Genomic DNA, 27,312 nt, shown 5'->3' with positions numbered 1-27,312 from the left:
TATAGTTCATTTTCAGCATAGTGTCTTGTGAGTATCACTGCTAAATTAGTTCACCCTTTGTCCCACCATTTCTGTGCTCCCCTCAATCTCCCCCAAAACTTAGATACAAGAAAAACTTAGATACAAGACAAAAAGAACAGCAATAAAAAACAACAAAGGATGAGAAGTCATGTTAAAATAACAAAAAGCCTTTTGTTTCCATTTCTTTGAGCTCATTTTTTTTATTTTTATTATCTTTAAGTAGTTGTACAAAGAAGTCCCCATTCTACAAAACAATATATGAGTACAATGTATCTGGCAACATTGTCACTCAACTCTCTTAACCTATCCCTTCTCTCACTATTTTTTAATTGAGATTAGGCGATTACATAAATTTCACATATTTCATAGTGTTGTGGAATACTGATAGAGTCACAAACACATTTTAATTTTCACAAGGCAAATTGTCATTATCATAGCCTATACATTTTGTGAATTCTATGAGTTTTGACATTACAAGTTATTTTTTCCACACTGAGTTCATTTTTGTAAATATCATTTTCTATGATCATATGCACATAGTTATTGAGCCCTTGTGATTCTCTCCTAAGAATATCCTCCTTTGGACTCACTGTATGAATGTCTAGAGTCTTGTATAATTTATCATGTCCAAGTTTAAATTTTTTGTCTTTTACTATTCATTGTACTTTCTTGTGGATTTATAAGCACATTCTAATCACTACAAATGAGGGAAATAATGCAAACTATGTTTCTTCAGGTCAGGCTCATTCCACTTAATACAATTTTTAATAAGTCTTTCCATTTCTTTATGAATGAAACAATATTTTTTCTGATGGAAGCATAGAATTCCATTGTGTATATACCACATTTTCTTTACTCATTCATCCACTGAAGATTATCTGGGTTGGTTCTATGTCTAGGATATGGTAAATAGTGCTCCAATGAACATTGTTGTGCTGGTAGCTTTAGTGTGGTCTGGTTTGTAGTCAATTGGATAAATTACCAGGAATGCAATTGGTGGGTCATAGAGAATCTCTATTTTTTCTTTCAAAGAACCTCCATATTGCTTTATAGAGTGGTTGAACAAGTTTTAATTCCCACTAACAGTGTAGTAGCCTAACCTGAACTTTCTAGCTATGTAACTTTAGACAAATTAAATAAACCCTTCTCTGAAAATTAAGAAAAATAATAGTTTCATAGTTGAAAATGAGACAATGTATTAAGGTCTGGAATTAAACAGTCTATACTATTCTCTCAATAAAAGGAAGATGGATATAGCTCCTCAAGGATAATAACTTCATTTTCTATAGCAGTCTTCTTTCCAAGCTCAGTCCCATATGTTCATAACAAAGAATAATCATGATAGATTCTAAAAGACAGAATTGGAAGACATTAGCAATCATGATGACTAAGGTACAGAGAAAGAAACAGATTTACCTCAGGCCATTTTGGAAAGTTATAGCATATACAGAGTTAAAACTCAGGACTCTCCCTATTACCTTGCAACAGTATCAATTCAAAATGAATTAAAGAAAGTGTAAGACCTGAAACCATGAAATTATTATAGGAAGTAGTAGGAGAAAGATAAGACTCTTCGGCATATACGGGAACTTTCTGAGTAAAAATCGAGAAGCACAGAACATAAATAAAAAAGAATGAGTAAATGGGATGGGATTATATTATGCTAAAAAGTATATGCATGGCAAAAGGATGCATTTTACAGTCCAAAAAAGCCTACAGAATGGGAGAAGATCTTTGCCAGCTATACATCTGACAGAGGCCTAATATTTGGAATACACAAAAACTTAGGAAAACCCTCAAAGAATCAACAATACAATTGATAAATGGGCAAATGAGCTAAAGAGAGACTTCTCAGAAGACAATGTAAAAATATGAAAAAATGTTCAACACCTTAAACTGCAAAGGAAATGCAAACTAAAATAGCACTAAGATTCTACCTCATGCTGTTCTTTACCATGGTTATCATCAAGAACACAAACAATTACAGCTAACAGCACAGATGTGGTAAAAAATGAACCCTAATGTATTGCTGGTGGGTATGTAAATGTGTCCATCCACTATAGAAGACAGTATGGAGATTCCTAAAAAATTAATTAAAATAAACAAAACATACAGCTACATTATGACCTAGCAATCATACTCTTCAGCATCTATCCAAAAGATTACAAACCATAAAACAGTAAGGACACCTGCACAACCATGTTCATTGCAGCACTATTCACCATAGTCAAAGTATGCAATCATTCAATATGTCCCTCCATGGATGAATGAATCGAGAAAATGTGCTGTATATACATACTGGAATGTTACATGTCAATTAGAAAGAATGATATCACATCATTTGCAAAAAAATGAAAGATCTGGAAAATATGTCAAATGAAGGAAGTAAAGCCCAGTGAAACAAAGTATGTATGTTTTCTCTCATATGTAGAAGTAATAAATAGTGTGTATATAAACATATATGTACAAATACATATATTTGGGGGTATACAAGTGTACCCAGTGTACACAAGTGTCTTAACTGAAAGTGAAATATGATAGATTCAAGGGAAAACTCAAATGATATAATTCTTTAGAAAGGTTAACCCATAGTCCATCAAAATAAACACCAGGAAAAGGGTACATCAAAGATGGTATGGTTGGATGAAGGGTAGGTGTTCATAAATGAAGAGAGAAAGAGGAAGAATGCAGTCATAAAATTTAATGTTTATTCTACAAAATTAAGAAAATTGATAAAAGAGGTCAGATTGGGAGGGATGGGAGAGAATTTTAAAAGTATGACATTGATTAAGTTCTGTTGTATTCATTTACTTGTTTGTTGAATGGCAGCTCCTTTGTTAAACTACTTAAATACAAAAAAATTAAAAACAACTCAGGATTCATTATTCCCCTGTTTCATTTTATACTATTTTCTTTGGATATGCTTGTAAAAAGGCTTTTATGCATTCTATTTTCCAACACATTCTGTTGATAAAAGTGAGCACTTGCTATTGAGACAAAGAAAAAACAAGGGAAGGGAAAGGAAGGAAAAACAGCAAAATGTCCTGAATATCAGAAAGTCATGCTGTAAATGGAGAGGAATAGCATCTATTTGCACATGATGCAAACCATTACAGAAACATGTGCATCCACATAAGTGGAAATAAGGAAAGGAAGACACAGTCCAAAGTTTTAGTTCATAAACTGTGAGTGGCCCAATTTAAAAGCAATAACCTTAGAACAAAGAAAGTTTAACAGAGGATGCTTATCTGGAGAGAACTGAAAACTTTTTATATTGTTTTTGTATAATATCTTGCCAAACACTTAAGAACAATGAGAAACCACCACATATTTTATCCCATCAGTGATCATCTATTTTAGCCCCTAGTGATTTATGAGGAAGATTGAATATACCTAAACATTTCTATGTTCTCTAATAGAAAGTTTTCCACATCTCTTGAGCCATCATGAAGTTTCTTGAGTCTCCATTTCACTCACTTACTACAAAAACTGGTTACCACAGAAGGATTTGACAGAAGTCATTTCACTAAAGTGCACTTTCAGCTGCCAAACTTACAATGCAAACTACCCTGGCCAACTTCTTACTCCTGGGGATGTTCTCCCTCCCCTTGGCTTTCCCACAGTGAGGTGTCAAGCTAACCCTTGCCTCCATAGGCTTAACAGAACAGACAGCAGATTTCAGTAATGGATCAGTTCCTATCCTCAGCATGCCCGATCTATAATGAAAATGAATTACTGTGTTTTAGTTCACTCAGAATAACCAAGTATGGATTAGTCTTTGATTCTGACTTTACAGATGCACAAATCCTATTGTCTAAGGCCTTAGCAGGACACTGTAATGCTTCGCGTCTGGATGTGCAAAAAGGACTTGTGCATAGATTAGCCAAATGTCCATTTATTCACTGACACGGCAGGATTTCAAATAATAGATCTTTCAAAACAATATGCTACAGTCAATCTCCTTTTCAGGCACATACCTCACAGTTACTAGATAAATGTCCTATGCAAAGCAAAGCAGCAACCTGAGCAAAGTTTTCCTGTATCCCTCTTGTTAATGCTCTGCCACCAGGCCACAGCTCTCAAGGATATTCTGCTTTCTTGGATCTGATGTCCCATGTAGATTACAGATTCACATGATTCTGTGAACCCACTACTCTCCTATCTAATGCTACAATCCGATATCCTTTACTATTTAATTTATTGAACAAACATCTATTAAGTGGCTACTCTGGGGAAACTCAGCTATTATTTGTCACTCCAGGGAGGAAGCATGTTTGTGAATCTTAGGGAGGATATGCATTTGGAAAGATTGGCAGAAAGCAGACTGTGAGAAACTTTGTATACTTATTTGAAAGGGCTTGGATTGTATTGTTCAGCAGTTGGTAGCCATGGGAGTTTTGTTTTGTTTTGTTTTGTTAAGATAAAACTTCAGTGTGTAACCCAGGCTGGGCTGGAAATTATTATATATCCCATCCTTGCTTTGAACTCACAATCCTCTGCTGTAGCCTCAAAAGTGCTAGAATTACAAGCATTCATTAACATGTGCTTTTCTATGAGGTTTTATTATTTAAAAATATATCTATCAGACACTAAAAATCACAGTGAAAGGAATTTGGAGGACAAAGCTGGTATTTAGCAGGGACATAGTCATATAAGGACCAAAGAGAGAAACAAAATCTATGTTAAGTTCTACAACAAAATAAATGAAAGAACCTGGATTGGAAAAATGTTGAAACTCACAGAATTGAGCCTAAAGGAAATCACTCATTGACCTAAAGTGGACTTCCCTGAGTCTTCTTTCCAATGATAACAGTCTAAGCCAAGAGTTCACTTCTTGGTTATAGAACACTGAATGAACTTATGAAGTGAGTTAACAGGGAGGAAAAAAATGGAAAATAAACTTTAATAGGCCAAACTTGAAGGCTATTAACAGTTGTGAACCTATTTACAAATACTTATAGCCATAGATATACCCCAATTGATTTTTTTGGGGGGAGGTCTGGTCATGGGGCCTGAACTCTGGGCCTGGGCGCTGTCTCTCAGCCTTTCAGCTCAAGGCTAGTGCTCTACCACTTAAGCCACAGCGCCACTTCTGGCTTTTTTCTTTTTCCTTATGTGGTGCTGCGGAATCGAACCCAGGGCCTCATGCATGCAAGGCAAGCGCTCTACCACTGAGCCACCTTCCCAACCCAATATACCCCATTTTCTTACTGCTTCAATAGATAAGGAGACATTTTGGAGTTATAGCTTCATGAGGAATGTATGAACAAATGATGTCAGATTTTATAACTAATGTTTTTTTTTTCTTTTCCAATTTAAAAAATGAAAAGAGAGCAACAATCCAGAGTAAGACTTTATTATGAATGAACCTCTTCACTTATGCAAAAAATAATAAGGAGCATAAGTAAAATCACTGAACTATCATATACTCTTTTTTTTTGTCATGGGGCTTGAACTCTGGACCTGAGCACTGTCCCTGAGCTCTTCAGCTCAAGGTAAGCACTCTACCACTTGAGCCACAGTGCCATTTCCTCATATATTCTTAAGAGCAGTTATAATCACAGAGCTTCTGCTACTGTCCTTTTCTAGTCAGGAGTTTAGATATTTGTATTAGTTTCCTAGTCTCGAATAACAAAGCTTTTACCACACAGTGAGTGGCTTAGCAAAAGAAATTGATTGCCTCACAGTTCTAGAGGGTAGATAAGTGTCTTAGCAGCATTGGTTTCCTCTAAGGCATGTGAGGAAGAGTCTGTGTCATGCCTTTCTTCTTGCTTCTGGTAATATGTTGGCAATCTCTTTCTTTCCATATATATCACCCACATTCCTGTCTTCATGGGTACAGACATGACCTCCCTGTGTATCCATTTATTTTGGTGTCCAAATTTCCCTTTTTTTTAAAGGACAAAGTCATGTTTGAATGACCTCATCTTAATCTGATCATTTGTAAAGAACCTATTTTCAAATAAGATCATATTCACAGTCACTGAAGAATAAAAAGTCAACGTATTTTAAGAAGGCACTTCAACCTATAGCATTAACCATATAATTAGAATCTGGACTAATTCACCTAGTCAAATAAAAGATGTATCTCAAAATCAGGACAATATCAAAGGTTGTTTTATTTAATAAGTAAACATAAGTATTTTCAAAATGAATATAAATATGAGGCACACACAATTTGGTGGCTAGCTCATATAGGAAAGAAAAAGAAAATTATGTACTATAAATCTAGTAAAAAAATTAAACATTCTCATTTCATGATGCCTACATGTCTCTATCTTGTAATCAGTGAAAGTACATACCAAAGCAATTCATAGGTAATAACAAGTAGCACAGATTAGAGAATACAGAACACCTGGACTTTTTTCTTTGAAGAAACCAGAATCTAGCCTATTAAATTTAACGAGATCCTGAGAAGCATATTGTATTTGATGCCTTCATTGTTATTTCTAATTTATTTTCCACACACAATACACATAATAATTAAGTGTTAAGTATACATGGAATCAAAATTGCATACTAGTTTAGTATATTGGTTCTATAGCAAAATAATCTAATTATCAATCCAGGCTACAAATCTTGTGTGATCTTCGGCAGGTCACATAAAATCCCCACTCCTTGTTTTCCTTATCTATAAAATGGGTACAATGATAGTTTTATTCCATGGACTTTTAATGAGGATTAATTGAGTTAATATATGAAATGTTTATTAAAATCCACATTATATGCCATACGTTTAATAAATGTTACTAACTCATTTTTTGGTCCTTTGTTTTGTGACAGGTACTCTACCTAACCAAGGCTAGCCTGGAGTTCACTATATAGCTATGGCTGGGCTTGCTTTCATGATCTTCCTGCCTCAGTCTTCAAAGTACTGGGCTTGCAGGTATGCACCATCATGCCTGGCCTAACTATTATTCCAAATAAATATGTAAAATATATAGATTCATATAAACACATAGAGGCTTGATATCTTCAAAGTATATATCCAGAGAATTTGACATAATCTAAGTTGTGAACACCTACTTTGCAACTTCTCTTATAAATTATAAAAAACAAAAACTTCAAATCAGGAGATGAATAATCAGACATAAAGCTATAAAGATTAATGTAGCCACTAAAATAAACATAGTTTTACATTATTTTGTAACTTTAACTAAAAGCTGATTTGAACCCTATAAACTTGAACCAAAGAAGGTTCAACAAATATACTCTCCACTTTCTCTACAGTACAGGAAATGCACCCACTACTCCATTTGTGCCATCCCAGGGAAAACTGGCATCTCATTGGAAATTGTATAGTAAAACACACTACATCCTTTTCTCACAGACTATCCTATGATTCAAAAAACAAGGGCTGACTTACCTAGTATGTGCATACATCTTTTGGAAATATCCTAAGTATTATATATTTTTCTCACTCTCTATCCTCCCACTATTACTATATTTCTATCTATATACAGACTGTTAAACTGACAGAAAAGACTTGGTCAGTTCCCACAGGTAAAACTTTTCAGGCAAGCATGAGAACAAGACAAGAGAGAAATGACAAACATAGAAAACAGAAAAACCACACATGGATCATGGAGTTCCTGAAGAAAGTATAAGAAGTAATTATCAAAGACATGATTGAAGAATGCTTTCCTAAGTTATTAAAGTAGGCAGTGAGAAGAAATCTGTGTATAGACATAACCTGACAAAATTTAGTATTAAGAAGATGAAAAAAACCCTCCCCAAACATCAGTGGAGAAAAAAATGATGCTGTCTTTAAAGCTACAAGAATGAGTAGAGGGCTGGGAATGTGGCTTAGTGGTAGATTGTTTGCCTAGTATGCATGAATCCTGGGATGGTGCTTGCCTCAAGTGGTAGAGTGCTAGCCTTGAGCAAAAGAAGCACAAGGGCAGTGCCCAAGCCCTGAATTCAAGCCCCAGGACTGGCAAAAAAAAGTAGAATGAAGGCAAGAATGCATTGTATAGAACTGAGACAACTAAAGGGTGGGTGGAAGGGAAGTGAAGATGTTGAAGGTTTGGCAAAGATCAAAATGCATTGCATACATAAATTGTGTGATAAATGGCAAAATATTCAGTAACTAACCTAAAAATTTAGAAAAGAGAGTGAAGGGATAGGGTGGGAAGAGTAGGTGAAAATGTTAAAAGGGTGACATTGATCAAGATTCAATATATACATAAACTGGTTTGTTGCAACATTTTTGTACAACTACCTAAAAATAAAACTATATTAAAAACGAAAAGCTTCAAAACATTAGGCTAGCTGCAAACATCTCAGTTACACAGTATGCTCCAAAAGGCAACAAATGGAACAATTTCCACAGATTTTGAGGGAAAATATTGAAAACTAATGCTTACATGCTAAGTTAAATTGTCTTTCTTGGTTAGATGATCAAACTATCTCAAAACAAAAGATAGATAGATAGATAGATAGATAGATAGATAGATAGATAGATAGATAGATAGATAGATAGATAGATAATTGATAAATAGAAAAACAGATAGATAGATGATAGATAGATAGATAGATAGATAGATAGATAGATAGATAGATAGATAGATAGAGCTTAAATTAAATGCTTGTATTGTGATTACTTCCAAAGTTATAAACAAATATTTAGGTTTGAGAAACTGAAGAGTATTTATGTGAAAATAACTAAAGACAGAGAGCCTTGGCACTCATACGCTGTAATTTAATGTGATATAAAAGGCCTAGGACTGGCTAAGAAATAACCTGTGTTAGAGTCTCAGCTCCATCATTGTATTATTTGCTACAGCATTTGGTAGAGTTCAAGCTACTTCAAAATTCACCTATGTTTTTATTAAGCTAGCTTTGAACTAGTTGCTTTGAACTAGTTATTATCCCTGAAAACAATTTGAGCCTTAGTTTCTAAAATAAACAACAATGGTGTCTACACAACAGGTTTACAAAGAATGAAATAAATAATATATTGGAGCACAATACAATTTTGAGAGAGATGGTCAAATCTCATTTAGAGTTCTTGTTTTACAATTCTTTAGTAAAAGCACCACCACAGTTCACAGAACATCTTCTTAGAAAGGCATTAACACTGCCACTATATTCCTTTCTTCTCCATACCTCTTTGTAAAAGCAGAAGGTTGTGTTAGATAGCAATGTCTATTTCACTCCTTTTAACAAATAAGCCATGTGTTTGTGCAAATGGTTACATGCATCTCATTTGTCTATATAAACACAAAAATTTTACTTCATGTATAAGATCCTCCAAAAGTAAGCCACCGCATATATCTACTCACTTTTGAGTTGTTCATTAAAACTTCCTTTTTACCTTTTGATCTTTCCAGTAAAAGATCATCACACATGCTCACACCTGAATCTGAATATATGTTAATTGCGATTTTCTTAGTCAACACAATTTGGCTCTTATCCTACCCCTAAGTTTTACTCTATCCCCTGTAAATTGTACAAGTATAATAACAATTTTTTGATTTTCTAAGATTCCAATTAAACTTAAGATAGAAAAAATACAGAATACTTATAGTCATATTCTCAATTTGATTACATTATGAATTTTACTATACCATTCATTGTTTCATGTGAGTTTGTATCACATACCCATGTAAACTATAATTTCCTTGGGAAGAAAGACATTTTCTTCATGTAGAGTTGTTAATGATGTGAGAAAATGCTTATTATTTGGTGTTGAATGAAAAAGCAAGATAAAATTGAATATACAGTGTGATTTAACTACATAAAAATAGATAGAAGAATAGAAGAAAATATGGCATAATAATGACAATGTTTTCCGGTAGGTGGTAAAGTTATAAGTGATTGCTGATTAAACTTAAACTACTTTTACATTTTCATATGAGTAGGTATTTTTTTACTCAGGAAAAAGGCTTATTGAATACATATAAATTCCTCATCCAAATTTTACTCTTTGTTAAGATCTGTTCAATCAGACACCTCACTGATTCCTCTACCAGTATCATCAAAGACATGTTTAAACAGTTTCCTGGCTTTCTCTCAAATCAGTTTTATTAAGCAGCACATGCTTCCTATGTGTTTCCTGAATCCTCAAATTAACCAGATGCATTGGTTCAGGATGCTTTATGTTTCTAGTGAGAAAAAACATGTGATTCAAAGTTCCTTAACCATAGAGAATCAACTGGCACACAGACCAAAGATATCTGTAGTACACATCACTTTAGACTGAGTTTGTTCCAGAAATTCAAGATATCATAAAGATTCCAATGTTGATCTCATACAAGTTACGCACACTTTACTCTTCTGACCTCAAACTTTGTCCTCAAGTTACTGGATACCTTTTATCATGGTATCAAAAATGACTTTACATAAACTTAAACCATGAAGTCTCAGAGAATTGACCATGATAGAATCTTTGTCCAGCATTCTTAGAAAAATTCCTAAGGATTTAAAAGGATTGGACTGGCTTATAAATCATGCCATTCGAGCTCCTAATTTTACTAGACGAATGGAACATACGGAGTGGTATAGGCCAATTTTAACCAAGCTTTCATGAGAAAGCAGGAGAGAGGGAAAATTCTAAAGGAAATACAGTTCAGTATTCTAAGAAAAATGAGAGATCACATGCTGGATAGCAAAGCCAGCTCTTTGGTGTGCTAGTTGATTAACATATAATTCTCCTTTCTGTCCCTGTCTGTCTGTCTACCTCTCTCTCCATTTGTTATTATCTTTGTAGAAACACATAAAGAATTTCATAAATGAAATTATTGAGTGTTTATAGAGTGAATAATTCACCTTAAAGATTGAATTTCCATGAACATGAACATGAAGCTGTGTATTCAATTTGCCAACAAATTCTATTATCCAACTAAGAGCTCTAACTTAATTTCACCCTTCTTGCTAGCAATGGCAGTATGTTTATTTTCACATAAAATATTGTTTATTAATAAAGATTAATTGATGTTGTATAGTGTGACAATGCCTTTGCTGCTATATGAATTGGAATGTCCAAAGCTGCATGTGTTAAATATTTAGTTCAATCAGAATGTTATTGAGATAGTATGGAAACCTTGAGAGCTGGAGTATAGTGTGTGGTCTTCTGGTAACTGGGGACATGAGCTGAAAAATGATGGTAGGATCCTGCTCCCTACTTGCCCTCTCTTCCACACAGACACACACATATACACACATACTTTCCAAGATTATACCTATGAATTTGACAGTATTTGGTCATCTTCAATCAGTATCTTAGTTTAAATCATATCAATCAGGTCCTTTATGACCTACAGTAAGTAATTTCTTATGGCTTAGTATAATGTATACACAAATAGGGATACATTTGTGTGTGTGTGTGTATATATATATATATATATATATATATATATATATATATATATGTAGCATAATGTATACACATATAAGGATAAATTAATGAATATATATTCACACCTATGTACACATACATACATGCATGCTGGTGCTTGTGAATATAAAAACAGACAAAAAGTTCTACATAAATGGCAATTTGTTTATTTGAGGTAAAAGGAAAGAAAGATACGAAAGATACGAAATCACTGATATAATGCATTTCTCTTCATGAAAAAGAAATGTCAGGGTTTTTCTACCTGTTCTTCTTCTAAATTCAAATCTGCCAAATTTTTTCCAGTGCCTTCTTTTCAATACACTGACTAACCCTAAATAACTTCTGCTAACACCCTCAATTTCCTCCCCTGTCAAAGCAGATGGGCAGTCAGAAGCTGATGACTTGCTGGCTCCATGACCCAAAATAAGAATAACAAATCTAGTTTTCTGAGAATGGGCAAAGAGGATTCATTCATATCTGTTCACTGGAAGAAAACAGAAGCTAACAACACATATCCTAAAACTCTCCAGTTACTAATCACCTAAGCATACTATGATCTGAATGAGAAATGCATATCTCACCAAGCACTTTTTTTGTATTTTATCTGAAATAAAATACAGTAAAAATTGCTAATGCTTCTTTGTTTTCTTTCCTTTTTGGATCAATTCACTTTATCTTATACCAGAGTATTTTCTCATTCCTTAGAAATCAAAGCTGGATAAATAATAGTAATTAAAGAGAAAATAAATTTCCTGAAAAATTGTTTCAGATGTATAATAATCAAGTTATCTAGATTATGACTAATACTTTTTTCTCACTTTTTCAAGATCTGAAGCAGCCCCAAATTTTAGTGTTGTGCCTTTCTTTCAGAATAATCTAAAAGACTAAGACATTCTTCAAATTGCTATAAGAGCTTTTCAGAGTAGTTGTGACTTCTGAGGAGTACTGTGAGAAGGACAAAAATATTGAAGCTTCTTTCCTGTGGGGAAAATTATTGCCTGTGAGAATCTCAGAAATAAGCAATGAAGAATTATATATTAAATTTACTCAATATTTTATATGTGTATTTTCTCTTTTTCTTTTCTCTTTTGAGATTTTTGAATGGCCCTCTCCTATTTCACAAAATTTTCCTAATAGTCAACATACCATATTAGGTAATGTAGGTATCATTCAGAGAGAGGAAAGTAGATGAATCTTGAGTGCAACACTTTTTTAATGTCAGTAATATTTCAACTTAGGCTAGATTTAGCACTGCTATTTTAATTTAACTATCAGTATATGTTCACAAGGGTGAGTACAAGGAGCTAATTGTTGGTGTTTTTTCTTTTATTCAGTCTAAAAAGTATTGAAAATCTACAATTAAAACATATTTCCCCATTTGTAAGGGAAATTTATATTAAGCTAAGTAAGCCAGACCCCCAAAAAAACATAGGCTGCATGGTTTCACTCATATGTAATAACTAGAATATGTCTTGGGTGTTCTTAGAAGAGGATCACAATAGCTGAATATCTATGCACATAAGGCCATATTAAACGATGCTTATCAAAATGAACTCAAGGAAATGGAAACAAGAAGTTTTGTTTTATTGTACTGATTGCATTTATTTTTTTCTTTCTTTTTTCTCCCTTTGGTTTATTTCCGGATGTCACTGTTTTTCATTTATGTACCCTCTGTCTTATACATAACTTTATCTGATTTGGGGAACAAACAAGGGATCACAGAAATGTGGGACAAAGTGTGAGCCAATTCATCAGTGATACTCACTAGACACTATGTTGGAAATGAACTTTACAACTTGACAGGGATGGGAGGGAGTTGGGAGGGAAAAAAACTGGGAGAAAATGGAGGGAGTAACACTGTTCAAAAACAAACTTACTTGATTCATACAACTGTAATCCATCTGTATATCACCTTTACAATAAAATTTAAATTATAAAACTTTTATTTGATTTATTTTTTATTTGATTCTGCTTCAAAGGTTGGTTGAAAATGACTTTCTCTGTTTTGAGACATTCTTAAGAAAAATATAATTGATTAACTGGGATTTTAATAATTCCAAGTCTTTAAGCAATTTTTTTAAAATAAATAATATGTTGAAAAACGAACTTTACAATTTAGGCAGGGGTGGGGGTGGGGGTGTAGTTGAAGAGGTGTGAGGGATGGAATTGTAGGGGAAAAACAAAAGAGGAGGCAACAATGCTGGATAAAAAAATGTACTTATTACCTTGCTCATGTAACTGTAACCTCTCTGTACAATATTTTCACAATAAAACGTTATTTTTTAAAAAAGAAATAATATGATTTTCAACATCTTTAAAAATAAGAATGTTTGATAAAGTCAAGGGGGTATTGTTGTATTTTACCACTTCTAATGGAAGACAGTAAAGAAACTACTTATAATAAAGAATAAAATTAGATCACATAATACCTCTTAGTAACTAAGAAAATAAGTGTGCAAAATAAATTCAATAGCAGATCTAAATAATGATAACAATGTAACCACATATCACAAGCTTTGAAAACGGGTAACCAATGGAAGAAATAAAATATTAGGACACGGCTATGAGTGGCTAGAAAAAATTCTATTCTAAGACAAAATCAAAATTGAGTGTTTTCAGAAATAAATGCTAATCTGGAAAAAAGTACATTTACAAACTCTAGAGAAAAGTTGAGGGTAATACCTCAAGAATATGGAGCCATACATTCTATCATTAAGAATTCAGCACAGGCAAGAAAATTCACACAAGCAAGAGAATTCTGCCCTATTTCAGGCTCCATGATGAGCTGTAGGACTGAGCTCAAGGATATCCAAGTTTGTGGGCTCAATCTAAAACCAATAACTAGTATACAATATCAGTACAGGCAATAAAATCTAGAACATTTACACAAAGTTATACCCAGGAGTAGTGAATCGAGACCATTAACATAAAGTTATACTCAGGAGTAGTATAACTTTTCCTGCTTCTAACCCAATCATCTATACTGAATTTTTCATCTGAGATCAAGAGAAACAGTAAATTATATACTTACAATAAAAGAAGTTCCAAAACACAGCAGGAAATGAATCAATGAAAATCAACCCACTTTACATAACAAAAAAAGAAAGATCTAGACAGATCTTAACAATTTAATTGTGATCAACAGGAATTTTTTAAAAATCATAGCAAAAATAAAACCTATTTAGAAATACTAAGTGAACAAGGTTTGGTGGTACAAGTTTGTAATTCCAACTGCTGTGGAGACAAGGGAGGGAAGACTGTGGTCCAAAGCCAGCAAGGGCAAAAGTTTGAAATATTGTCCAATAAACAAGCTAAAAGCCAAAGATGGGTGACATGCAAGTGGCCCTGAATTCAATCTCTTATACAAAAGAAGAACTACAATAAGCAAAATTAGGGAAATGTAGCAAATAGTATTGGTTGCTGTTTCCAGATTCCTCTCAATCAATTATTTTAGGAGGAATTGGCTTTTAGTTTTTTTGGCTGGAGGATATTCATTCATTCCATAGTCTATGCAAGAACAAGCCAATGCTACCTTCTGTTAAGGTTTGCCTAAAACACTTCTTTGCCTTCTCTCCTCATTAGAATTTTCTCTGGTAATATTTCCATCTTTAATAATTTACTTACTTAGGAATTCTGACAGGGATTACTTCTGGAGAACCATATTGAAATGACAAGTGAGATTACTAAAATAAGAAAGCAAAACTATATCAAAATAACACCAGTGTAGAATAATAAATATTAATATTCACAACACACACTAAGTATGGATTAAAATCTAATTACTGAAAAAGAGGAAGTACTTGAGCTATCTAGTCAGGAGGAATCGACAAGAACAAATAAATAATAAAGTAATCAGAGAAAAGACTATGGGTATCTGTAAATATGTCAAAGAAATTCCAAGCCAGTAGAACTAAAACTGTAATGCATCTATACATATAGCTTTACAAGAAATTGCATATGAATAAAAAATTGACTGTAGAAGATGACAGACTAATTACCATGAAAAAAATGACACAAAATACTAAGATGGGAAAGTTATAGCAAGGTATAATCTGATTGAGTCATTGACTTATAATATTAACAAAAGTAATATTCTTGAATGTAGTCATTAAACATAACAAGATAAAGAATCTTTTTGGTATTAGAATTCTCCATAGTAGTATTGATGAGAGAAGATTTTAAAACATGATCTCTCAAATTCTATATGGAAAAAAGCATATGACATCTAACCAAGCTGACTTATACAACAAAGGATATAAAGTATCTCAAGCAGGTAAGAATTAAGACTAAAATAATGATTAGTTTTTTTTAATAAACCTGAGGATAAATATCTCATAAAAAAAAACAGCTTAAAGATTGAGAGAAAAATCTTTACCAGCTATAAATCTTGTTTTTCTGTGTGTGTGTGTGTGTGTGTGTGAGCTTTGGGTTTTTTTTTTTTTTTTTTTTGGTCAGTCATGGGGCTTGAACTCTGGGCTTAGGCGCTGTCTTTCAGCTCTTCAGCTCAAGGCGAGAGCTCTACTGCTTGAGCCACAGCACCACTTCCGATTTTTGAGTGGTTTATTGGAGATAAGAGTCTCACGGATCCTGCCGGGCTGGCTTTCAACCGAGATCCTCAAATCTCAGCCTCCTGAGTAGCTAGGATTACAGACGTGAGCCACCGATGCCCCGCCAGCTATAAATCTTATAAGGGATTTGTAAGCAAAATAAGGATCTCATAAAATGAAGTTCCCAAAGAAGTAATGAACCAAATAATAAATGGTCAAATGAACTGAACAGATGTGTCACAAAAGACAAAGTACAGCTAGGTGTAGGTGGCTCACGCCTATAATCCTAGCTACAACTGAGATCTGAGGATCGCAGTTCAAAGCTGGCCCTGGCAAGAAAGTCTGTGAGACTCTTAACTCCAATAAACCACTAGAAAACAGGAAGTGGCTCCATGGCTCAAGTGTTGAAGAGCTTGCCTTGAGGTGGAGAGCTGAGTGACCGGGCCCAGGCCCAGAGTTCAAGCCCCCAAACCAACAACAACAACAACAACAACAAAAGACAAAGTACAAGTGGATAATAAGTATATGAAAAAAAGCCTAGCATTCTTGATGATAATGGAAATACAAATCAAAACAATAATGAAATTTCATTGCACTTTAGCCAGAATGGCCATCATCAAGAAAACAAACCACAAATATTGGCCAGGATTCGAGGGGAACAGGAATGAATCCTTATACACTGTTGGTGAGACCAGAAAATATTGAAAATACTTTGGTAACTGGAAACTATAGAAACCACTATGGAAATCAATATGGACATTCCTCACAAAACTATGGAATTACTATACTATCCAATGTTACAATTCTTGGATATATATCTGAAGGGATGGAAGTCAGAATACAATAGAGTAACTTGTGCAACTATGCTCATTTCAGCACTATTCACAATAGCTTAGATGCCCTACAACCAATGAATAGGTCAATAAAATGTATAATATACTATATATTATATATAGAATATTGTATATATAATAGTTGTATAACTTGTATATAATAAATTGTGTATATATTAATTGATTATAATACATTAAATATTGCTATAATGGAGTATCCTTCAGACATGAATAAAATTATGTAATTTTCAGGGAAATGGATGGAATTGGATATCATTATATTTAGCAGATAAAGTCAAGTTCATTAGGACAATTATGGAATGTTTTCTCTCATATGTGGAGGTTAAAGCTAAAAGAAAAACTTGTAAACGCAAAAAGTATCATGTATATATGTATGTGAGAGTGTACATATATAGTATATATACATATGTATGTATATAGATGTAGGTATGTAGATGTATGTACGTATACATATGTATGTATATAGATAGACATATATATGTTCCTAAGTACTGTCTATTCATTAGTCCATTTGTAGTTGGGTTACTGTTCTCTTGCTATTTTGTATTTTAATAAATGTGTATATTTTAGATATTAATACTTTCTGTGTAGAATATGTAGCAATTTTCTCCAATTCTGTGGGTTTTATCTCAATTACAATAATGATTTCTTTCGCATTTCAAGGAAATTTGACTACAGAAAACAGTGGAATCACACAGTTACATAATATGCTTAGAATTCTTTTCATAATGATGGATAATAAAATACTTCTATTTAAAATAGTAACATTACTGTGGCCCTATAAATTTATCTTTTCATCAGGGAAACATTGGTCTGATCATCCAATCAATGCATTGAATGTCATTTATGTGTTTATATTGTTGAGAATAGATAAAAAATTAAAAACTTATGTAATCTCTGGAACTCTCAACTTCATTTCCACCTGAACAAACAAGATTTCAATAAAAATAGGTGGGATTCTCCCTTCACTTTTCCTTCCCCTTTGCCTCAAAAAATTAAATGTATTTTAATGTCAGATTGCAAAATTATAATATGCTCTTTATTTTAGCCTGTTTTAGTTATGCAGTTAACAGGGTTTCATTATGACATTTTCATTTATATACATGTTACTTTGGTCACATTCATTAATCCCTTCATTGCCCCCACTATATCTTCTTCCCTCTCACTTGCTTTTTTCCTTCCTATTCCTTAAGAGTGTATTTTCTGTTTCCATATCATTTTTAATGTTGCATATAAGATAGGAAGTATGTGACGCTGTATTTCTGAGCTATTACTTACATATGTCAATTTTTAATATGTGTAAATGTCTTTAAAACAAAGTTTATGAGATATTAAGTAAGGTTAGGCAGAAAAACATTCAGATCCATTGATTTCATTATCAGGTACTATTTCTAGCATCAGACTCTGAAGTGTCTTTTCCTACATGTAATTCGAGAGTGCCCCCTGGTAATTCAGTGTTTTCAATAATAAAACTCTGGAGTTTGGAGGAAGATGGTGGAGGAAAAGGTGGAGGCTAAACAAGCTCTTGCATAGAAAGCAGGTTTAGTGTTCCAGTGAATAGTCCTAGCCTAGAGAATCACACCAAGTGTGCCATCACAGTACAGAGTTGGACCAGAGAAGAAAAATCCAGACAAGGAGACAGATCTGAGCCCTTGACCTTAGCTGTGGCTGCGGTGGCACCTACAACAGAGAGAGTCCAGGACAATGGCAACAGATGCAGTGGGCAAGCAGATTCTACTCAACACCAGCAAGAACTGACAAGAAGCAAATATCTTGCAGATCGCAGAGCAGAGGCACCCCAGGAACCAAGACTCTGGCTTAAGTAGAAACCTGACACCCTTACTCCTTCTCAGGGATCAGAGGAGGGAAGGCTGCCCCTCTCCTACCACTGGAGATCTCCATCTTTGATACTGACAAAGGCCCAACTGAGCAACTAGTCCAACTCAGGCCTTGGAAGAAAATAAAGGAGTCATTTAGCAGGTGACAAGAACCTGACCTGACTTGCCAGGCTCAGCTCCACCCAGGGGAAAGTCACCCCACCCAGGTAGAGAAAACTTCACCCCCAGAGGAGTGACTTTCTTCACTAGGTAAACAGAGCCAGAGGCTGCCAATCCCTACAGCAGCCTAGACAGTCAATTGAAACTCAGTAAACATAAACCCTGAGAATGGCTCCAGACTGGGTTCTGTGAGTGTCTCAGAAGCTAGCCACTCAGGGAAAAGCCACTGTTTACTGAAAGGCCTCAACCCTATCCAGAACCTAACCTCATCATAGCATCTCCAAACTAGAGGAAACAGCCATCTCTCTCTTTTGTGATACTCAAAGCAGATCTCCCTCCCAGTGGACTAACCTGGAAGGAGGATCACAAAATCCTGGGTAACACAGAGCATTTTTCTGCCTGTTCAAACAAACTGATTTAAAAACCAACCAAGCCACAGGAAATCCAAATACCACAAGCAGACCAGAAACTCCACCAAGAGACAGGTTATGGACACAGGGGAGATACAGGATCTTCAGATTCCCCCCAAGACCTTTCCCAAAAAAATCAAAGAACTCTTTTTTGTACCTTCTTTTAAATTTTTATTTTTTAATTGTTTTCTATTAATCCTTTTTATTTCCTCTAAAAAGTTTTAGTTGAAGTGTACGTGTGTGTGTGATTGTTTTTAATAATCTTTTCTGACCTTTTGGTACTTTTTTTATTCTTTTCATTTTTTTCTTTCTTTCTTTTTTGCGTGACTTAATTGCTCTTCTGCTCATCCCCAAATATATACCCATCATGGATTATGAGACCTTATCCCCTACTGTGTACATTCTTATCCAGAAATTTATTACTCAATTCACTGCCTCTTAGGCTTAATTTCTTTAATAGCAGTATTATCTCTTTATACCTATATAATTTTCAAGTAACTAATTTTAAGAATTTTTATTTTTGAGTTTTTCATGTCTCCTTTCTATCCCTCCCATCCTCTCAACCAATTGTTTCTTCTCTCTATATCATTTCTTCTACTAATTTTTTTTTGTTTTTTTTGTTTTGTTTTTGTCGGTCGTGGGGCTTGAACTCTGAGCCTGGGCGCTGTCCCTCAGCTCTTCAGCTCAAGATGAGTGCTCTACCACTTGAGCTACAGCGCGACTTCCTATATCATTTCTTTAGTTACATACTTTTCAAGTCTTCCACTTTTAAATTTTAAATTTTGATTTTTCCATTTTTCTTGTTTTTTTAAATCTCTCTCCTATCTTTCTGTCCAAACCATTTCCCTCTCTGAGATTAGGACTTGGTTAAATTCACTCTCCTTTTACATCTCTACATCCCTCTAGTACTATTTTTCCCCACATTTCTCCCTAAACCTAATCATTTCTGGTTTGCCAAATTCTTTTTTTGCTATTCTTAGCCCATTAATACATAGTCGTTTGATGTTGAATACATTGTATCTGTTGAACTAGATTGTATCTGCAGCCTTTTGACTGTACAACTACAGGTCTCTGTTTGATGCTTGCCTTGAAATAGAGTTAAAGCACAAAAGTGGTGTTACTTTCATACCAAATGGGGAGAACAAGCCAGAAAAACACAAGAAGAAGGGAAAGTCCAAGTATCTCAACTGCCACTCATGATGATCAGGTGACAGAACAGTTAATGACTAATCCAGAGGAGAGTTCACAAAAAAGCTCAACAAACATTACTGGTAAACATGGTGAATGAAAAGATTGAAATCCTGCAAAAGACTCAGTGTGAACATGATAGGGAGAGAGAGGAGGCAAACCAAAGATTAATACAGGAATCTCATGAGTGTAAGAAAGCTACTCCAAGATTAATACAGGAATTGCATGAGCAAGTTGAGAACAGTCAAAGGAAATAAAGGAATTGCATGAGCAGGTTGACACCAGTCAAAGAGAGCTACAGAAATTGCATGAATGTGATGAAGCTAATCAAAGACCAATACAGGAATTGGGAGAGCAGGATGAGAATAGACGAAGATCGATAGAGGCATTCATGGAATCCATAAATGGACAGCTGAAGGAATCCAGGGAGACCGCAAAGGGAATGCTAAATGGAGCCCAACAGAAGTAATAGGAGTCCAAGGAAGCCATAACCAATCAACAAAGTGATTTGAGAATAAACACTGAACACCAAATTAAGGCAGTAAAAAAGTTCATACGAGATCTAAACCAAAGCTCCAACAAAGAATTTGAAGGCACCAAATCCGACCAATTAGAAGGAAAAAAGTAAAAAGCAAGGTAGAAAGGCTTGACAGTAGGTTAGACCATGCAAAAGATCAAATCTCGGGGATTGAAGACAGCCTAGATATTAGAAAGTACATAGAACTATCCAAGACAAATCCAAAAAATATGATAGCTTTATTCAACGTTTGGAAGACACCATCAGAAGGACTAATCTGAGGATAATGGGTGTAGAGGAGCACCTAGAAACAGAAGTTAATGGTCTAGGAAATTTGTTTAACAGGATCCTAGCAGAGAACTTCCCAAACATGCAAAAATATAGGCATCTTCAGATACAAAAAGCTTTTAGAACCCCAAATAGACCAGAACAGTACAATACATCCCACCATCACATTATAATCCGCACAGGATCAACCCAGACCAAGGAAAAGATCCTTAAAGCTGTCAAGAGAAAAGATCAATCACCTATAAGGGAAACCAATTAGAATCATCTCAAATTTCTCCGCAGAGACAATTAAAGCTAGAAGAGCCTGGAATGATGTATGCCAGGCCCTAAAGACAAGCAAATATCAACCAAGAATACTGTACCCAGTTGAATTCTCCTTCATAACCGAAAGTCAAATAAAAACCTTCCATAGCAAAGAAAAACTGAAACAATATATCTCCACCAAACCAGCCTTCCAAAAGATACTTAAAGATGTCCTACACATAGAAAACCAAAAAGACCACAATAAAGGCCAAGCAACCTCACCCAAACTGAGAATCCAAGAACCATAATAAGAACCCAATTGTCACAGCCCCAAAGAAGGTGAATACCTTGGCAGGAACTACCAAACACCTCTCAGTCCTAACTGTGAACATTAGTGGAATTAAGTCTCCAATTGAGTAACACAGACAGTCTAGATGGATTTAAAACAAGATCATTCTATCTGCTGCCTTCAGGAGTCACATCTTGCCCATAAGAACAAACATATTTTGAAAGTGAAAGTCTGGAACAAAATCTACCAAGCAAATATCTCCCATAAACAGGCATAACTTGCAATCCTAATATCAGATAAAATAGATTTCAAATTAAAATTAGTGATAAGAGCTAAAGAAGATCACTATATACTAATTAAGGAATCTCTCCTTCAAAAGGATATTACAATTCTAAATATCTGTTGGCCAAACACTGGAGCACCCAAATTTATCCAAGAAACACTACTTTCCCTGAAATCTCATATAGATCCAAAGACATGGTTGGCTACATTAACACACTATTATCTCCACTAAATAGATCAACTCAGCAAAAACTCAGCAGAGAAACTGCAGATCTAAACAACTGCATAGATCAACTAGATTTAACAGACATGTACTGAATATTTCACCCAGCAGCATTAGACTACATGTTTTTCACAGCAGCACACGGATCGTTTTCCAAAATTGACCACATTTTAGGTCACAAAGAAAACTTTTCCAAATTCAGAAACATTGAAGTTATACCTTGCATCTCTCCGACCACAAGGGAATAAAATTAGAACTCAACACCAAAAGCCACCAAAGAAAGTCCTTTAATACATGGAGGCTGAACAACACACTGTTGAATAACCAGTGGGTCATGGAAGAGACTAGAAAGGAAATTCAAATATTCATGATATTCAACAAAAATGATCACACAAATGACCACCTCCTCTGGGACACAGCAAAGGCAGTACTCAGAGGCAAGTTTATAGCTGTGAGTTCCTACATCAACAAATTGGAGAGATCTGAAACCAACAATTTAATGAGACATCTGAACCTCCTTGAAAAAGAGCAGCAAGATAAACCCCAATCCAGTAGACGGAAAGAAATAATTAAAATTAAATCAGAATTAAACGAATTAGAATCCAAAAAAGATAGAATCAACAAAACAGTTTGTTCTTCAAAAAATTAACAAAATTGACAGACCTTTAGCAAATTTTATCAGAAAAGAAGAGAACACACCCAAACCAATAAACTCAGAGATGAGAATGGAAACATCATCACAGAAACAACCAAGATTCAGAACATTATAAGGGAATAATTTTCAAAACGTTATGCTAATAAGTTTGAGAACTTGGCAGAAATGGACCTTTTCCTAGCAAATATGGACATGCTGAAACTAAACCAAGATGAGTTAAACCATCTTAACAAGTTCATATCAAACATTGAAATAGAAACAGCAATAAGAGGCATCCCATCTAAGAAAAGCCCAAGACCAGATGTATTTACAGCGGAATTCTACAGGGCATTCAAAGCAGAGCTCACACCAACACTCCTTCAACTCTTGAATGAAATTGAAAGAGAAAGTTCACTACCGAACACATTCTATGAAGCCATCATATCCCTCATTGCCAAACCAGGCAGGGACTCATCAAAGAAAGAGAACTATAGACCCATTTCTTTAATGAACGTTAATGGAAAACTTCTCAACAAAATTTTGGCCAATCGAATTCAACAATTCATCAAAAAACTCATACACCACAATCAAACAGAATTCATTTCAGTGATGCAAAGCTGGTTCAATATATGCAAAACAATTAATATAATTCCTCACATCAACAAGAGCAAGGATAAGAACCACATGGTTATCTCAATAGATGCAGAAAAAGCATTTGACAAGATCCAACACCCCTTCATGATGAACGTTCTGGAAAAACTAGGAATCCAGGGAACATTCCTCAATACAATAAAGGCTGTATATGACAAACCTACTACTAGCATTATACTCAATGGCCCAAAACTAAAGCCATTTCCTCTTAACTCAGGAATGAGACACTCTCTCCACTTCCCTTCAATTTAGTATTAGAAAGTCTAGCTACAGCAATAAGACAAGATGCCAATATAAAAGGAATCCAAATAGGGAAAGATGAAGTAAAACTGTCCCTCTTTGCAGATGACATGATCTTGTATTTAAAGAATCCCAAGGACTCCAATCCCAAATTGCTCAAGCTGATTCAAAACTTTGGCAAAGTAGCAGGCTATAAAATTAACCCTCAAAAATCAGTGGCTTTTCTGTATGCCAACAATGAGAAAAGCATGGCTGAAATCAGGAAAGCAACTCCATTCCTAATAGCCCCACAAAATATAAAATACCTAGGAATTAAACAAAGAAGTGAAGAACCTGTATGATGAAAACTTTAAAAACCTGAAAAAGGAAATCAAATCAGAACTTAGATAGTGGAAAAACCTTCCATGCTTCTGGATTGGAAGGATCAACATTGTGAAAATGGCAATACTTCTCAAAGCTCTCTACAAATTCAGTGTGATACTTATCAATATTCTAACCTCAATCTTCAAGGAAATAGAAGAGGCAATCCAAAAATTCATATGGAATAATAAAAGACCCCCAAATAACAAAAATGATCCTTTTGAGAAAGAACAGTGCTGGAGGAATATCGATACCAAATTTTAAACTCTACTACAAAGCCATAGTAATCAAAAGAGCTTCGTACTGGCACAAGAACCGACCTCCGGACCAATGGAATAGAATTGAAAACCCAGAAATGAACCCACAGACCTATAGCTATCTAATCTTCGATAAGGGAGCTAAAAAATTAGAATGGAAGAAAGAAAGCCTCTTCAGTAAATGGTGCTGGCAAAATTGGTTAAACACCTCTGGAAAACTAAACCTAGATCCTTCTATATCAACCTGCACCAGAATCAACTCCAAATGGATCAAAGACCTCGGAGTCAAAGCAGTCACTCTGAAAACATTACAAGATGGAATAGGAGAAACCCTAGGTCTCCTTGGCACAGGGCAAATTTTTCTTAATAGAGACCCAGAAACACAACAAATTAAAGAAAGGTTGGACAAATGGGATTACATGAAATTGCAGAGCTTCTGCATGGCAAAGGACGTAGCTAGAAAGATCAATAGAAAGCCCATGTATTGGAAGACGATCTTCACTAGTCATACAATGGACAAAGGTCTCCTATCTAAAATACACCTGGGACTCACAAAATTAAATTCCCCAACAACAAATCATCAAAGAAACCACTGCCTAATAAATAGGTGGGCTAAAGACTTAAAGAGAAACTTCTCTGAAGAGGCAGGAAGGATGGCCAATTGACACATGCAGAAATGCTCAACCTCCCCAGCCATAAAAGAAATGCAAATGAAATCAACATTGAGATACCACCTTACCCCAGTTAGAATCGCTAGAATCAAGAACTCTAATTACAACAGATGCTGGAGGGGATGTGGACAGAAGGGAACATTACTGCATTGTTAGTGGGAGTGTAAACTTGTTCAACCACTTTGGAAAGCAGTATGGAGGTTCCTCAAAGACTCCACATAGAGCTCCCCTATGACCCAGCAATCCCACTTTTGGGCATTTACCCAAATGTTTACAAACAAGACCACACTAAAGCTACCAGCACAACTATGTTTATTGCAGCATTATTTACCATAACTAAGATATGGAACCAACCTAGATGCCCCTCAGTAGATGAATGGATCAAGAAAATGTGCTATATACACAATGGAATTCTATGCCTCCATCAGAAAGAATGACATTGCCCCATTTGTTAGGAAATGGAAAGGATTGGAAAAAATTATATTAAGTGAAGTAAGCCAAGCCCAAAGAAACATAGATCCCATGGTTTCCTTCATTTGCAATAGTTAGTGTATGTATGAGTCCAGCAGAAAAGGTCAGATAAGTTGATGTTAGGGAAATGAACTCTAAGATACGTATTCAAATGATTTTTTCTTTCATGCGATTGTTTCTAACACATTTATAAGATTATTTCTTTGTTGCTTTGTAAGTCCCTCCCCCACGGTATAAACCCTGTTTTGACTGTACTTGATGTTGTTATAATTTGTGGAGGGGAAGGGAAACAATTGTTTAAATAGGGATACAGGTGGACCCATTGCACCAATGAGATATAGAAGATGTTATGTTGAAAATGAACTTTACAACTTTGGTGTGGGGAAGGGGGAACGGTCCAAGGTGGGGGGGAGGGTGGAATGGGATGGGAAGGGGAAACAAAGGAGAAGGCAACAATGCTTGATAAGAAATACTCTCATTACCTGTAATTGTAGCCCCTCTGTATGGTATTTTCACAATAATAAAAAAATAAAAATACTCTGTAAATTCAGTCTCCAGTATATTTCAAAGTACCCTGTGCCATGTTGAAGTATATCAGTGATGTCAATGAATCCATGAAGAAATATAGAAAAAATGAGGCCACAGAAACTCTAGTTATTATCCTGAGTCAGTGAGATGCACTTTTGCCCTATGTGCCTCCTACATAGAATACATGATATCAACGTAGACAAAACCGAAAAATTCAAGCAATGGTCCCCTAAATGTGTTGTCATAGAGTAAGTGTGTGTTTGTGTGTGTGTGTGTGTGTGTGTGTGTGTGTGTGTGTGTATGCTTCAGAATTTATGTTTGATGAATTTTTGTTGTTATTATTGTCATAGGGCTTAAACCAAAGCCTTGAGCTCTGTTCCTGATCTCTCTTTTTTTTTAATTAAAAAGTTTTTTTTATTGTGAAAATACCATACAGAGGGGTTACAATTACGTGAGCAAGGTAATGAGTACATTTCTTATCAAGCATTGTTGCCTCCTCCTTTGTTTCCCCTTACCCCCTCCCATCTCCTCCCATCCCCCTGTCCCCCACAAAGTTGTAAAGTTCATTTTTTTATATAACGTCTTGTACATCTCATTGTTGCAATGGTTCCACCTGTATCCCTATTTAAACAATTTGTTTTTTCCCTATCCCTCCCCAAATTATACCAACATCAAATACAGTGAAAACAGGGGTTATACCATGGCGGGGGGGGGGGGACATACAAAGCAACAAGGAAATCATCTTATAAATATGTTACAAACAATTGCAAGAAAGAAAAATCATTTGAGTCCCTGAGCTCTTTTGCTCAAGGCTAATGCTCTAACTCTTAGAGCCAAAGGGCCACTTCCTGTTTTCTGGTTGTTAATTGGGGATAAAATCTCATGGATTTTCCTGTTTGGGTGGCTTTGAACCACAATATTCAGATCATAGCCTCCTGAGTAACTAGGGTTACAGACTTGAGCCATCAGTGCCCATCTTGAAGTATGTGTGTTGCATGCATGTAATTAATTATTTCACTACTTAGGTTATATTTTTATTAAATATTTTATTACTAATTATCAATTGAGAGGTAATCTGATTAAATTGGTTATTTCAAATTTCAATGATATGACAAAGCTATTAAAATTCAGATTCTCAGATAACTGTTACCAGCATTCAACTTATCACATCATATGTTTTCTTGTCTCTGAAAATTTAGAAATCAAAAAAGGTGATATGGGAAAGAGAAATGTAGACACATTAAAGCAAGATTTAGAAAATAGAAAAAAATTATTTTCTAATACACTGTACCTCATACCATTA

Source organism: Dipodomys merriami, unplaced genomic scaffold (genome assembly GCF_024711535.1).
Source record: "Dipodomys merriami isolate MVZ:Mamm:240054 unplaced genomic scaffold, mDipMer1.0.p SCAF_3, whole genome shotgun sequence".
Taxonomy (NCBI): Eukaryota; Metazoa; Chordata; class Mammalia; order Rodentia; family Heteromyidae; genus Dipodomys; species Dipodomys merriami.
The sequence above is the reverse complement of the archived record's forward strand: the minus strand, read 5'-3'. Positions refer to the sequence as shown.